We start from the raw sequence: 15,549 nt of genomic DNA, 5'->3' as shown, positions 1-15,549 counted from the left end.
CCATAAGTACGGCCTTCTGGTGATGTGACTGAAACACACTTTAATAAGGTCATTCATTTAATTGTGAATCCACCTGTTGTATGCTCAATGGATCCTTATAAAATTCGATTTAGAGGAAGATACAAAGAGAACATGAAGAAAGAAGGAAGAACTGATGACAAGCAGGCTGAGACTGTAAAGCTGTGTACTCAAGTTACACTGAATACCTTACTCAAGAGAGTAGATGTCAAGCAAGCGATCCTTGCTTGACTGATCCAGGGGCTGTGTTCTCCATCACCAGGGCATCCATGCCCTCCATGGATCTCCTTTTTGGCGTTTATATCATTTATAGTAGAAAGTTAGAAGGGGTGATTGGTAAAGACTCTTCCAAGTCTAAGACTGAATGAAGAAGTTCAATGGCCTCCAACAGCCTTACTACCTCTGGAGGCACAAACAGGCAGCTAAACTTTCTGAGCTCTGGGAAGCAAATCCACAGATGATGATCAATGTGACATGGTCTTCAGGATGCAGGTATTCCTGCTTGCGATGGAATCTCCTGCTGTTGAAGCACAAATGGTTTTTTCTCTGATTTAAAGCAGTGATTACTTTCCTGGCTTGCCCACATCAGGCTGTCATCCTTTGAGCACTGCTGTTGCTGTGCCCTTGTCAGAATCAAATTACTAAAAAGGTCAGCATCGTTAATATATGGTTTGAAAGGAACAAAAATACCAGATAGAAAATCTATGAGATTATAGGGCACAAGTCAAAAGCTTTGCTCTGGTTTGTTTACTGCTATTTGCAGAAGTTGAAAAGTCATATGGCCATATAAACCCCTTGTTGCTGGATAGGACATTCTCTTTGAGACTTCCCAGCGAGATGGAAATTCCTAGAGGATAGGGACCCTGCTGATGTGTATCTCAGACAGCAGTTACCATGACTCATTTATAAATACTTGAGCTTATATTAACTTACTTCTTTGGAACATATGCACATGGGAATATTGTATGAAATAAGTGCCACTGAAGAAGTGTTAAGGCTGAAGACAAAGATGTCAAGAAAGCAAATGATCTCAATTCCAGGACCAGCTGAGCCAGTGATTCCTTGCATGACCCACAGTCACTTTATTTAGAAGCCACTCATTTTCCCATTTTCAACAGTAGAAATCGCTTTCTCTTTGATGAGACATGGGAGAAAATTATAATATATAAATGATTCATAATTAATATGTTTATACAATGAGATCCATTATCTATTGGTTTGATGCAAGGTCTTAATGAGAAATTATTTTTTTTCAAAGCAATAGGTAATTCTTTTTTAAAAAAAGAGATATATTTTTTAAAGAGAGAGAGATTTATTGATTTGTTCAGAGAAAGGAACAGAGCCTGAGGTCTTCCATCCACTGGTTCACTTCACAAATGGTTGCAATAAGCCAGGATCCTGGAACTCCGAGTCTTCCATGTGGGTGAGAGTAGTTGGACAATTTTCCTCTGCTTTCCCAGGAACATTAGCAAGGAGCTAGATCAGAAGCAGAGCAGCTGCACCGCAGTCACTCTCTTGAAATGCAGGGTCACAGGTAGCAGACTAACCCCCTGTGCCACATCACCAGCCCCAGGTCATCATTCTTAAAATTCTAAGAAGTCTGGATTACACATCCAGAGATCTGAATTTTCACCTCTTCTAGGTGGAGGTTGCCAGCTTGACTCATATTTTGGATAAACTGTGTTTGTTTATTTGCTTACTTTTTGTTTTTGTTTTTCTCTCCCTAGGCCTCACATTTCATATTTTAAAAGATAACTTAGAAGGTACTTTGTAGCTTTAAAATTCTTCAATTCCAAAGAAGACAGTTTAAATGTAGCAGCGGGTAGTCAGAGTGAACAAAATCCTCACTCTATGAATCACTACTTTTGAGACCAAGAGTTTCAGACTGGCTCCATGCTGTCATCTTCAAACATGTAACACCAGAGAAAAACAATTCATTATGAGATTATTTTTTTGGCTGTTTGTTTAGCGAGAAAATTAACTATGTATTAGCAGACAGTGAACTTTTCAAGAATTAAGAATCAAGAATGGGGGCTGATGGCATGGCATAGCAGGTAAATCCGCCGTCTGTAGTCCTGGCATCCTATAGGGGTGCCGATTCAAGTCCTAGCTGCTCCACTTCTGATCCAGCTGCCTGATAGTGCACCTGGGAAAGCAGTGGAATATGGCCCAAGTCCTTGAGTCCCTGCACCCACATGGGAGAACTGGAAGAAGCTCCTGGCTCCTGGCTTTGGATTGGCCAAGCTCTGGCCATTGTACTATGTGAGGAGTGAACCAGCAGATGGAAAATCGATCTCTTTCTCTCTGCTTCTTCCTCTCTGTAACTCTGCTTTTCCAATAAATAAAATAAATCTTTAACAAAAAAGAATCAAGATTGTTCCATATTATTATTTGTGTTATGTTTCAGAATTTAAGGGTTGCCTGAAAAAGAAAGTCAATGAAAGTCTCCTATCTTCACAGTTTAGCCTAGTGTGTTCTTGATTCCAAACTTATTTTGAAAAGTAATAAAAGTACTAGTCACCATGAAAATTATTTCTAACATGTTATGACACAAAAGCTTCACTAATAGTTTTAATTACTGCCTCTAATAATCACATATATAATTACTAATACTATTTAGTAGTGAAGTAGAGAGAGAAATCATGCAAAGTTTGTAAGAAAATTTCAAATGCAGAGATTGCTGTGTTGTTCGCATATGTATCTACTAAAATGCTGGACTGTTGCCCAGAGTCTTTGCATTACCTACCAGATCTACATGAAGTAACATTATGCTATAAAATCATTGATCTCCCCAACAAGATATGTTCTCCTTCCTGCATTTGATTAAATAAGTGCTTATTAAGGACTTAGTCTAAATCCAGTCTTGTACTTGATGCTATCAGAACTTAAAGTCACTCCCAATGACTCAATTTTCTAACCCCCCCCATAATTGCTTATACTAAGTTAACATTTAGCTTATACTTAAGTCACATAACATGCTCTAACTTGATTAGAGTACACTTGTTTTCCTGCCTTATCGCAAGCCTGACCCTCTTTTGGGTATAATAGGTGCTCAATGACCATCCAGAGAATGACAATGAAATCAGCAATCACTTCCAATAGTAGATCATTAAGCAATGAGAATAAATATTGTAATCTCCAAAGTAGTAATGTAATTGAATAAGAAAAACACAGATTGACCCATAAGAATTCAATTACATAAGACATTTGGGAATAATGTTGTTTGCATGTGCCTCTATCACTAATCCCAACAAATAATTACATCTCCCTAAAAACATTCTTAGGTTAAGTCAGATGAAACAGAGATCCCAGCTCACAAACATCCAGCAGCATTAGCCACAACTCTGCCCTATGAATCAAATGTTCTCAAGACAGCTGAGGATCAGGGAGATACCAAAAACAACCTTGTAAATTCTCAGCCTTGCCTGTGCAAATGAAAACTCTCTATAAATAACCCCCATGAAGATAGAGCAAACTCTGAAAGCCTTGGGCAAAAGTCAGGGGATTACCTGAACTGACTGTCTGTGTGCAAATGGGGAAGATGGGAGATTTGAGATTGGCCGCACCTGTTGGGAATTTCCCTCAACTATGACATGTGCGTGGGGTGCTTCACTGAATGCAGCTCCTCATGTTCCACACTCTCGACCTCAGTTATACCAAATGGCTGAAATAAGTGATAGTGTGAGAAGGACGGGATTGGCTCTGATATAACAAACAGATGAGTGCTAAATATTTGAAAGAGCTTATTAAAGGACAGCATTTACCTATTTACAAACTATAAAATTGATTTGCTACATTTTCATGGAAGCAGAACACCAGCATTGGTGTCACCTCATGGGAATCAGGATTTGGGGAGCCAGCTGGCAATGGTACAGTGGGCTGAATTACAGAGAGAAACCCTGAGCTTAGGGAGCCAGATCTTTTCTAGGGATCAGTAGGCTTTCATGCTGTTTGCTCCAGAGCGAGATATTATCTCCAATTTTCAGGACATTTACTATACAAATGTACTGGGAAAGATAGTCTGGAGCAAAGTCCATGTCTCCTCCACTCATAGGAAATAAAGAAACATATAAAAGTCATGGATAAATGCCTCCTAACACAAGAATTGTACATTTTATGTGGGAAAGGCAAATAGAAGATACTTCAAAAAGTCTGTGGAAATGGAATTAATAAGTTATTTCAGTGCAACAAAATTGTTGGAATCTAGACACAGAGCTTTCATAATGTGCCTTTTTCAGTGAACTTTTTGAAGACCCTTGGTTCATGAATGAATAAATGAATGAGTGAATGGAATTAGGTAGTTATAAAAATCAGAGATGGTCATGAAGATTGATAAGGAAGGATATTTCATAATAGGTTTGTCAGAGAGAGCTTTTAGGAGAGAGAAACATTTGAACAGAGCCCTGAATGAATTGAGAGACTGAGGCGAATACCCACCTGCCCAGAGAGCATTCTAGACTGAAAGGAGAAGCCAAGATAAGGCCAAAGGCAAAGACTGCTTGGTGTGTTGAACAACGAACCCCGACGTGCAGATGTTGAAAGGTCATTCTAAACCATGGTCCGTTCTGGAGGAACTAGCCTTAAGACAAAAGCCAGAGAGGGGCAGCAGCAAAGGGAGGCAACGATGACCAGCACAGGGAGGGGGGGTGCTGCCTGGGCAGCACCTGGAGCTAAATGCACCCTCTCAGACTAGAGCAACACTCACCCCAGACGCAGGGACCTCACACTGCTTCTTTATTCCCCACAATCTCCAGTTCTAGCTCCTGCACTTCTTGTCTTCTCCAGACTTACCCATTTTTCTCCCCTGTATTCTTCTGTTTCATTTCCTTTACACAGATTTTGTCTCGATTCCCCCTACCCTGTAATTTCCATTTTTCATGTCTTTCATCTTCCTTCCCTTCCAGCCCATCTTCAGCATACAAAACCTCTTCTCTAGGGCCATCAAAGAAGGAGGTACCTTTCTCTGAAGGGAGGAGAGAACTTCCACTTTGATTATGGCCTTGTTTAAATAATGACAGAGTTGGTGGACTCAAGATGCTTCCATAGCCTTGGCAGCTCATGACAAAAGCCTTGGCTGATTACTGATGTCATAAATAAGAGTGTCAATTGTTAAATCAACAACAGGAGTCACTGTGCACTTGCTCCCCATGGAGGACCTCTGTCCTTAATGTGTTGTACTATGAGAATCAATGGTAAAACACATCTTCAAACAGTACTTTATACTTTGTGTGTCTGTATGGATACAAACTGTTGAAATCTTTACTTAGTATAGAATTGATATTCTGTATATTAAAGATAATTAAAAATGAATCTTAAGAATGGGATGGGAGAGGGAGTAGGAGGTGGGATGGTTTGGGAGTGGGAGGGCAGGTATGGGGGGAAGAACCACTATAATCCACAAGTTGTACCTATGTAATTTATATTTATTAAATAAAAGCTTTTCTATTAAAAAAACACCTCTTCTCTTCTCTCCCTCTCCTTGTCTTTGTGGCTCTGCCTGATCCTAGGCACCCTCATTTTTTGAAGCCTGTGGTTAAGGCACAGATGGAGGAATCCTTCCTCCAGCTGTTCAGGTAGGGGTTAAATTACCTGCCTTTCTCAGGCTAGGACCCAGGTGTGATGCTCACAGGTGATGGAATGAGGTAAGAGGTGCCTCTTCTCCAGCAACATCTTGTTGGAAAAGTCCAGTTATCCCCAGTGCCCGGGTTAGTATCCAGGCCAGCATTCACACACAAGTCTGGCACATGTGAGATGCACTGCAAGTGTTTGTGAACATAATGAATGTGCCATAATAATTACCATAGTTGCCTTGGAATATTTGGCATGAATGTTTACACCTAAATAGGGCAGCAGCTCAAAACCAGTTTTTTTCTGATATGAGCGCGAGGAAAAAAGCTGTTTTATTGCTTTGTTTTTTTGCAGACAGCAATCACCATAGCAGCATGGTTACTGTGTTCCTACCACCAAACCAGAGATTTTGTGATAGACAAGATATAAACAGCATAATCTCAGATGACACTTCTAGACAAAAACAACAAAGTGAAGCATCAGCAGATCCAAAACAAGTGGCAGTTCCACTTACATCTCTGGAAGTGGGCTGCAGTGAATTCTCGTTTTCTCTGACTTCTATTTTAACTTTAAATGCATACTATCCAAACACCTCTCTTCCCACAGCATCATAACCTGCCACTAGTCTGTTACTGGTACTGGCACATTGTGGTTAATTTTGTGCCTTCATGCATCAAACACCTCCTGAGGGATCTTTCTTTTAGGTGCCACGACTGTGCTAGGTTCTGGTACTCAGACCTGTTGCAAGCCCTCAGAAGGGACAATTAGACAGATATGCACAGTCCAGCATTGCAGATCTTTCATGGAGACACACACAGGAAGCAAGTAAGGCCCGCAGGAGGGATATCCCTTGTCCAGAAATGTAAGGGAGGGGATGAGAAAGGAGTTAGAAAGGGCTTCTTGCAGTGGGGGCCCGTCTTGAGCTGCATGTTGGATGAGGGTGTTTCCTAGGTGGAAAAGTGCAAAGGCACAGACACAAGCAAGATCTGGCCTTCTCAGCGAGTAACAAGAAATTCAGTGCTGCAGACATGGAGGGTGCAGGGGAAGTGGGGAGATGGATCCAGCAAGAGACGAGAATGTAGAATAAATCAGCTGGGAATCGCTTCTGCAAATGTTACTGGAAGAACTGAATCACTTTCACTCAGGAAGGATTTACCCAGTACATTCCTTGTTTTTCTTATTTGGTTATAGCACAGTGTTACAAGAATGAGTTAACACCTCCATGGACACAATATATACATACATATAATGCATACATATGCATTATAATCCACCCACAGATACACCCCACCAAAACATCACAGAGAGTCAGTAGATGTTATTGTTTCAGAAAATAAATGGATTCTCAAAAAGGTAGCTATATTTTTAAATCAAGCCTGCTAAAGATTTTGTTCCTCATAAACGTTAGCATGTATTTTATTATAGAAAGTTAGGCAAAGCAGAAAATTAAACAAAAGCAGAACAAATATATTCACATTTCCCCAAAAGAGTTATTCATATTTTGATTATTTCCTCCCAGCCTTTTTTCCCTTTGAGTAAGTTTTGCTCACTTATTTGTTAGCGTGACTATTAAATCTGGATGATGTTTAGATTGTATAGAAGGAAATGGTTTTCTGGGACTTCACCTCACAATGATACAAAGGTCATCTGACAATATTTAGTGATCTGCACTTATGTGGCAGGTGCTGTGTTAGAGCCACCAGAGCCCTACACACCACAGGCACAGGCTCTGCCATGCGGGTTACCATGGAAATGCAAAGGACTGGAAATAAAAGGGGTGTCATGGGGATAGGCAAAAGCTGACAAAACTTTTGTTTCTCCTAACAAAAACTCCCCACCACTCACTGTGCCCGCTTTCCTTCAGTCATGGAATCACCCAGTGCTCACGGTGGAAGGGTCTTTGAGTCTTATAATAGTTTCAACCAAATAGTAATACTTTGTGGTTGAAAGAAACAGGACGTGTTTGGGGCTGGCATTTTTTCCAGCATTCCTGACCATTGGTGACCTCTTTAAGCTATGCTTCCTCCGGCACAATGCTCCCCACTGCTACCTGCTCCCTACCACCCTACAAGAACAGGAAGCCGGAGGTGGCCCTGCCAGAGCTGGCAACCTCAGCAGGAGTCTTCCTTCCTACCACAGGGATGAGAAGACACAAGCCAAGGGCAGCAAGACCCTGTTGGCTGAGTACACCCTGTGTTGCCTTTTTGTTTTAGAAAAGCAAACAGTCATTCCTCCTTCCCTACCAAAACAGCACAGAAAACAAGCAATAATGTTGTGCACAAGCGCCAGTTGCTTCAGCTAGTGTGACAGCGACATACACACACAGAGCTGATGCTTTCCAATCCTCAGCTGCAAGCATGGGTAATATTGCTCCCCTTGAACAGCATAGTGTCTCCAACTGTACCTATAGAAACAATCTCCTTGGTTAGAGAACTGTAGTTTCTACAAATTTCTATGTTTAAGGGTCTGAACAGTATCAACATTGTACTATCTCAAATGATTACTACTTATTGTTAACATATTCATATTAGACTCCATTGCAATCTGATAGGTGTCATTATAAGACACTGGCTAGTCAGTGGCAATGGACAGTTTAGAGATAGGCCCAGGTTAAGGATCAGGCTGCCCTGGTTGTATTCCCACAGTGGGGCCTCAGAGAGTAAGAGTTAGCACGAGGGCCAGGATTCTGAATGGTTACTGTGAAACATTACAAAAGTAAATGTTCCTTTCTTGTCCATTTTGCGTAATCCACATCTTGATAAGCCAAGGTTATTCTTACAATAACTGGTAATTCTGTGAACTTTAGAATCCATTTAGGCAGTCACATGCCTGTCAGCTACACTAAATGTCGTAGAAGCTGGGAAATTCTTTTGACTCTGGTTAAACATTACATAACACATCCCCGCTTTGAATGGGAAAACCATAAACTCTACAGCAATGCATGAGAGAAAGAAGCTTGGACTTACAGCCACAATATACAAGTTGGAGTCCTTTCTATTGTTCTGATTTTGAAAAAGTACTGGTTTTCTGGATTCTAATATCATTTACCAGAGTTTCCTATCCAAAGTATTTCCTAAATTTTTTTCTCCCAGACCCAGACAGAATTAATTTAGTGTAATGACTATATAAGCAGATGTGTGTGTGTGTGTGTGTGTGTGTGTGTGATTTTCCTCTCTCTCACTAAACTGTGATTCCTGATGGACACATGATCTTGAGCCTCATAAACAACCATGGTGTCATCCTGACAGCTACCCGGAGGACATATTAAACATTGTATACAGGTTTCTAGAAGAATCAAAGGAGGTAGTACACAAGCAAGTATTTCACAAGCTGTAGAGCTCTGTGTGATTGCAAGGTGTGGTCACCACTGCATAGAAATAGTGGTCATCAAATAGAACATTTCCTGAAAATCAAAACATTTAGGAATAAAAAGAATGGCAGTAAGACAGAGGAGATAATGCTTAACTCTGGGGGTAGAACTGAGAGTTACTAGGCACAGCGAAGGTGAGGGAGGGGCAGGAGATTGCAAACTCTTGCTTCATATCTGCTTTCCAATACTAGAAATATGGATGGCTTTTAAATAAGATTTCTTAGTATTTTTCAAATTAGAAAAAAATAAGTGTTCACAATACTAGTCAGCTCTTTCAAATTTACATGAGGAGTTCAAGAACATACAACTGAATTTAAAGGCTTCTGGTATTGTTTGTTATATTTTTATTGGCAAGGATAATAATACCTTTCTTTTATATTTATTGTAAGATGTTTATTATTTACTATATTGTCACAATAGTAATAATATTATTGGAGTAATTATTACTAACTGTATCTAATGAATAGAAAAATTGAGACCAGAGAGATTTAATAAGATGCCTACGATTACAAACTCAGTGGACAAGTCAAGAAAGAATCCAATCCAAGAGACCCCATTAGAGCCTTATGCAGGAGGTGAAATCTTTGGAGCACCAAGGATACATGCAATGGGCCCCAAAACAGTCTGTTTCTGCTCTGTTATTGGCAGAGACCTGGGCTCCCAGACAAGCTGTACCCTAGAGACAGGTGGCTTCTGATACCCTGTTTACTGCCAGTCATTTGCATCAGTCACTGGGCCCCAGTGCAAGGCTGGAAGAGCACTGACAACCTCCTGGCTTGAATCTGGGCCCTGCCGCTGAATGAGCTGTGTGACTGAACAGTCATTTAAGCTTTTGGAAAGTCCATGTCCTTCCTTATGCAATGGGAACGCACCACACCTTAGGTTCAGGGATATTGTGAGCTTATAATGAGATCATGCATATGTAATCACTTTGTAAACCTAAGACATTTAGTAAATGCCAGGTAGATTATTTTCTTACAAGCTTTTGTGCAGAGGTATATATTCCCCTAGCTGTCTGGAGGATAAGAACATCGAAGAGGAAAAGGTTCAGACTGCTCTCAAGTGCAGGAAGGAAAGGTTTCCACTAGATGAACTCCCTCAGTCTGCAGTAATTGAGCCCCAGTGCTCTCTCCTATCTATTTACTTTTCCCTCCTGGGTCACTGTCCTTTTCCCCACATTCCACCCCAGCTGTGACAGTCATTCAATCAGCACAGCTATCAGAGCAAATAAATTTTCCTTTGCCTGAAGCTCCCACAGCAGGATAAAAAGTGTTGCAAATGCCTTTGTCTTCTGTCACTGAAAAAGAAGTATCAAAATATTCAGCTTCTTATTAAGTTAGGTAGGATAGAATTGCTTTTGGCAAAGAATACAGGGACCTAAGATCCTTCGATGCATTGACTGAAAGTGTGGATAAGTTGGAACAGGAAATCCTGCTGTGTATTTGATGACGTCTCAAAATATTTCCAACAGCCCATGCTACAATTACACTAAGTCAAAGAGAGAGGTTATGCAATGGAAATATACGATTCAGTGTTCAATACAGAGAATCTAACCAAAAAAGAATCTATCACAGAAAATGGAAGACTGAGTGGAGTAATCAAGTTAAATCCAGATCTGAAAGAGGAATGGCTGGAGACAGATGCATGTGCAACATGGCAGTCTTACACGATGAAATCCATGTGCTGAAAACTTCTCCCTATCCTTACACTCAAGTATACAATATGGATCTCATTTTTAAAACTCTTTTCATTTGCTTGACAGGCAGAGAGACAGAGACAGAGAGATCACTGATTCATTTTCCAAATGCCCTCAACAGCTGGGGCTGGGCCAATCTGAAGCAAAGATCTGGGAACTCATTCCAGATTCACCATGTTGGTGGCAAAGACCCAGGTACTTGAACCCTTATCTGCTGCCTCCAAGGGTGTGTGTTAGCTGGAAACTAGAATTGGAAGCACAGCCGAGACTCAAACCTAGACATGGTGACAGAAGGATTCAAACCCAATCACTCTGATTGGTGAGGCAGGCATCCCAAGCAGGTAACCACTGCATCCCTAACATTGATCTTTAAATTTTCAGTTTCTCAAATATTTGTTCAAATAGCTTGTCTGTAGACAGAGAATTTTATTTCTCCTAATCTGATGTTTACTCTTCCTCTTTTATTTTCTTGCCTTTTCAGATTGCCTAAGATCTCCAATACAACTACAGACAGAAACAAGAAGATTCTAAGCTTCCAAGGATGGTATTCTGTACTCATTTTGTCAAATTTTAAAAAAATTAATTATTTGAGGGGAGAGAGACAGAGATGAGAGACACAGAGAGCTACCATATGCTGATTCAGAACCCAAATGCTTGCGACAGCTGGGGCTGGGTGGGATCTGGAATCTGGAGCCAAGAACTCAATGTTAGTATCCCACATGGGTGGCAGGGACCCAGTTACTTGAACCATCACCATTATCTCCCAGGGTTTCAGTTGTCAGACTCCTATAGTAGGAGCCAAAGCTAGGAACTGAACCCAGGCACTTCAGTGTAGAATATGGGCATCTTGTTTACTAGGCCTTGTCAAATTCTCTTAATCAATTCCAGGAACTTTTTCCATTACTTTTGCCAAGTGTTGTGTTCAATCACACAGAGTGAATCTTTCCTGTACTTATTTGATTGTTACGCGATTTTTCTCCTTGCACCTGTTAATGTACAAACTTTATTGATTTCCTAATGTTACTATAACCCTGCATTTGTAGAACAAATCCTCCTTAGTCATGATAGAATTAAAAAATAACAATAAAGAGCCATCTCTGGGATCGGTGCTGTGGCAGTGGGTGATGCTGCGCCCTGCAGTACCAGCATCCCATATGGGTGCTGGTTCCAGTCCCAGCTGCTCCACTTCCAATCCAGCCCCCTGCTAATGTACTCAGAAAAGCAACAGAAAATGGCTCAAGTCTCTGGTCCCCTGCACCCATGTGGCAGATCTGGAAGAAGTTCCTGGTTCCTGGCTTCGCCTGGTCCAGTCTTGATTATTATGGCCATCTAGGGAGTGAACCAGCAGATGGAAGATCTCTCTCTTTGTCTCTCTCTCTCTGTAACTCTGCCTTTCAAGTAAATAAATAAATCTTTAAAAGAAAACCTCTCCAATTTTATTATACTTTATAAAATTTGTATTTATGTTTATAAATGAGTTTGTCCTCAATTATTTCTTGTAGTTCTTGTCTTATTTTGCTCTTTAAGTTACGGTAGGTTTATGGGTCAACCTGGCAAGTCTTCCCTTCTTTTCTGTCTCTGGAAAAGTAGCTATAAAATGAAGAATATGTGGTAACTTCTCTATTCAATAGGTGAGTGGTTCTAAATATGCCTGTTAAAGTTGATTTCACTAATGCTAACAATAATGTGGTTATTTCTTTACATTTTTTATGTGTTTGGCTTATCAGTTTCTGAAAGGGGTAAAAAATACTTCCGATTATGATTACTTTTGTAATATGATATTAGAGGTTGCTGATGAATTGTTCTTTTATTCATTAGGAAATAACTGGGTTTTGTAAAAAGATTTATTTATTTATTTTAAAGGCAAAGTTACAGAGAGGCAGAGATAGAGAGCGAGAAAGATTTTTTATCTGCTGGTTCACTCTGCAGTTGATCACAATGGCTGGGGCTGCGCCAATCCGAAATCAGGAGCCTGGGGCTCCTTCTGGGTCTCCTATGTGGATGCAGGGGCTCAAGGACTTGGGTCATCTTCCACTGCTTTCCCAGGCCACAGCAGAGAGCTGGATTGGGAATGGAACAGCCGGGACTCGAAACAGATCCCTTATGGAATGCTGGCATCACAGGCAGCAGCTTTACCTTCTATGCCACAGTGCCAGCCCCAGGAAATAATAGTTTTAAAAACTATTAATAGTTGTGCCATATAAATTTCTCTGATACTAATATTAGGATTTTAGCTGTTTTCCTAATATATTTTTTATTATTTTTTTATTTTTATTTTTTTTGACAGGCAGAGTGGACAGTGAGAGAGACAGAGAGAAAGGTCTTCCTTTGCCATTGGTTCACCCTCCAATGGCCGCTGCGGCCAGTGTGCTGCGGCCGGCGCACCGTGCCGATCCAATGGCAGGAGCCAGGTACTTATCCTGGTCTCCCATGGGGTGCAGGGCCCAAGCACTTGGGCCATCCTCCACTGCACTCCCGGGCCACAGCAGAGAGCTGGCCTGGAAGAGGGGCAACTGGGACAGAATCCGGCGCCCCGACTGGGACTAGAACCCGGTGTGCCGGCGCCGCAAGGCGGAGGATTAGCCTACTGAGCTGCGGCGCCGGCCATCTAATATATTTTTAAAAATAGTTTTATTTTAAAATTTTCTTTATTCTTTCTTTTTAGATATATTAATAATAGACTCTATAATTTAGTTTGAAATGTTCTGCCTTTTCACACTGAGTTTAATCCCTTTGTATTTATTGTGATTACTAATACATAGATATTTCTATCTTTTTTGTGTTTCTTGTTATCTACATTGTTTACCAGCTTCTTTTTCATATGCTATCAGATTTTCTCTTTTCCTTTCATCATTTTCTCTTTGAATAAATATCTTTTATTTCTGTTATTTAACATAGATACCTAATAAAGTTCAAGTTTAGTCAATATCTTTTATTGACCAATAGAAGAAAGTTAGAATGCTCTAAGTCCAATCCTCTCCCATTTTCATATTATTCCACAATAGTTCCACCTTGTTTTTAAACTTCCCAAAGTCTTTTGTTGTTGTTGTTGTTTATACAATTAACAGTTTGATTACCAGCATACTTAATAAATTTTTTTTCAAAGGTTTATTTATTTATTTGAAAGGAACATAGAGACAGACAGAGAGACAGAGACAAAGTTTTCCATGTGCTGGTTCACTTCCAAAATGGCTGCAACAGCCGGAGTTGGGCCTATCTGAAACCAGGAGCCAGGAGCTTCTTCTGGATCTCCCACATGGGTACAGAGGCCCAAGCACTTGGGCCGTCTTATACTGCTTTCCCAGGTGCATTAGCAGGAAGCTGGATCAGTAGTGGAGCAGCTGTGACTGGAAGCAGCACCCAGATGGGATGCTGGCACTGCAGGTGGTGGCCATGCCAACAGCTCCAGCCCCATTTCCCAAATCCTTTACTACCCACTGATTTTTTGCATGTTTAACCTTTCTTCTGGACTAATTTCCCTTTCTTTGAATTTCATCTGTTAGTATTTCTTTTTCAGTGAATATCTGTTATTGGTAAACCTAGTCTTTTTTTTGTATGAAAATAATTTTATTTCATCATACTTTTCAATGACAGCTTAGCTGAACATTTTGCAAACATTATTCCATTTTATTCTGGCTTCTATTGTTGCTAAAGTAGGCTATGAGTCTTCAGTTTTCCTTGTGAGTAATCTTTTTTCCCCAGGTACCTATAACATTTGTTTTTCTTTGTTATTCTGCAGTTTCACTATGAAATTCATCCATCTTGAGATTGGTTGTGCAATTTAATGAGTACTCATATCTTTCTTTGGTACTGAAAAATTTCAAACCAGTATTTTTTGAGTGTCATCTCATCCCCATTTTTCTAGCTCATTTGTATTAAATCTTATCATTCTAACTTCCACATATTTTAATTTCTTCATAATATAAACCTATCACTCTTTCCTACATCATAGATGTTTAGTTCAGTTCTTCTTCCATGTATTACTCTTGTCTTCAGCCACATATACTTTAGGTCTAGCTCATATTCTATAATTTTTGTGCTTTTTATTATATTAAGTTGTTCCTATCTTCTGGTATCTATCCCTTCTTTTTAAGTTTAAGGTGAACATTTTAAGTATATTTATTTTCCCATTCTTTTTCATCTATAATCATTTTTCTCTTTCCTGTTGTTGCTAAGCCTTCCTCAGGAATTGCTTGTGTTATTTGTGATTTTTATAAGTTCACCTTTCCTAGAGGTGGTCTCCAGGGGAAGAAATTCCATTGTGCTGATCTGGGGAAGTACACAGAGCCCTAGATTTTCCACACAGCTGGATCGGTTTTGCACTGATTTCTGAATCTCAGATTCTTGTACCTCATGAGTGGGGTAAATCTGTACTCTACACACACTTATCAAGGAATTCTGGTATTCTGAATTCTCATTGTTTACACATTTTTCAACAAGGTTCTAGTGTGTAGCTAGTATGTTCTTGTGTCTAATTTTTCTAGTTCTTTTTCCATGGACAGGATCTACCTCCAACAATCTTAACAATAAATAGGAGACTCCATTGTAGCTGATAATCTCAATGACTTTAGATATTGTAGCTTGTCTTCTATGAGAATGAAAAACCCATATCTAGTCCCTAGAACTTACCTCCAGGACCAGTTGAGCTGTGAACCATGTGGGTTCAGGCTATTATTCCTCCCTTTGACTTGGAACTTCTCTTTTTATCCTGCCTCCTATGGATTTCCTCTTTTCTTTCCTTTTCTTTTTTTCTTCTTTTCTTTGTTGGATCCAAATTTTCTCTTTGGAGCATGTGAAATGTTCTCCAATTGGATTTTCATTCTCTAAAGTAGAGTTTGAGCAGCACTCTTTGAGTACATGACCTAAAGATCTTAAGTACAGGCGAAGAAATACATGC

At 40.1% G+C, this 15,549-nt stretch overlaps 1 pseudogene; it reads left to right on the top strand.

The window, feature by feature from the left end:
- The first annotated feature begins 382 nt into the window (after positions 1-382).
- The window catches only part of LOC127493524 (adenylyl cyclase-associated protein 1 pseudogene), a 36,706-nt pseudogene continuing 21,539 nt past the window's right edge, over positions 383-15,549 (top strand).

This window comes from Oryctolagus cuniculus, chromosome 7 (genome assembly GCF_051225735.1).
Source record: "Oryctolagus cuniculus isolate XC-2025 breed Fujian yellow rabbit chromosome 7, ASM5122573v1, whole genome shotgun sequence".
Taxonomy (NCBI): Eukaryota; Metazoa; Chordata; class Mammalia; order Lagomorpha; family Leporidae; genus Oryctolagus; species Oryctolagus cuniculus.
The sequence above is the reverse complement of the archived record's forward strand: the minus strand, read 5'-3'. Positions and strand labels throughout refer to the sequence as shown.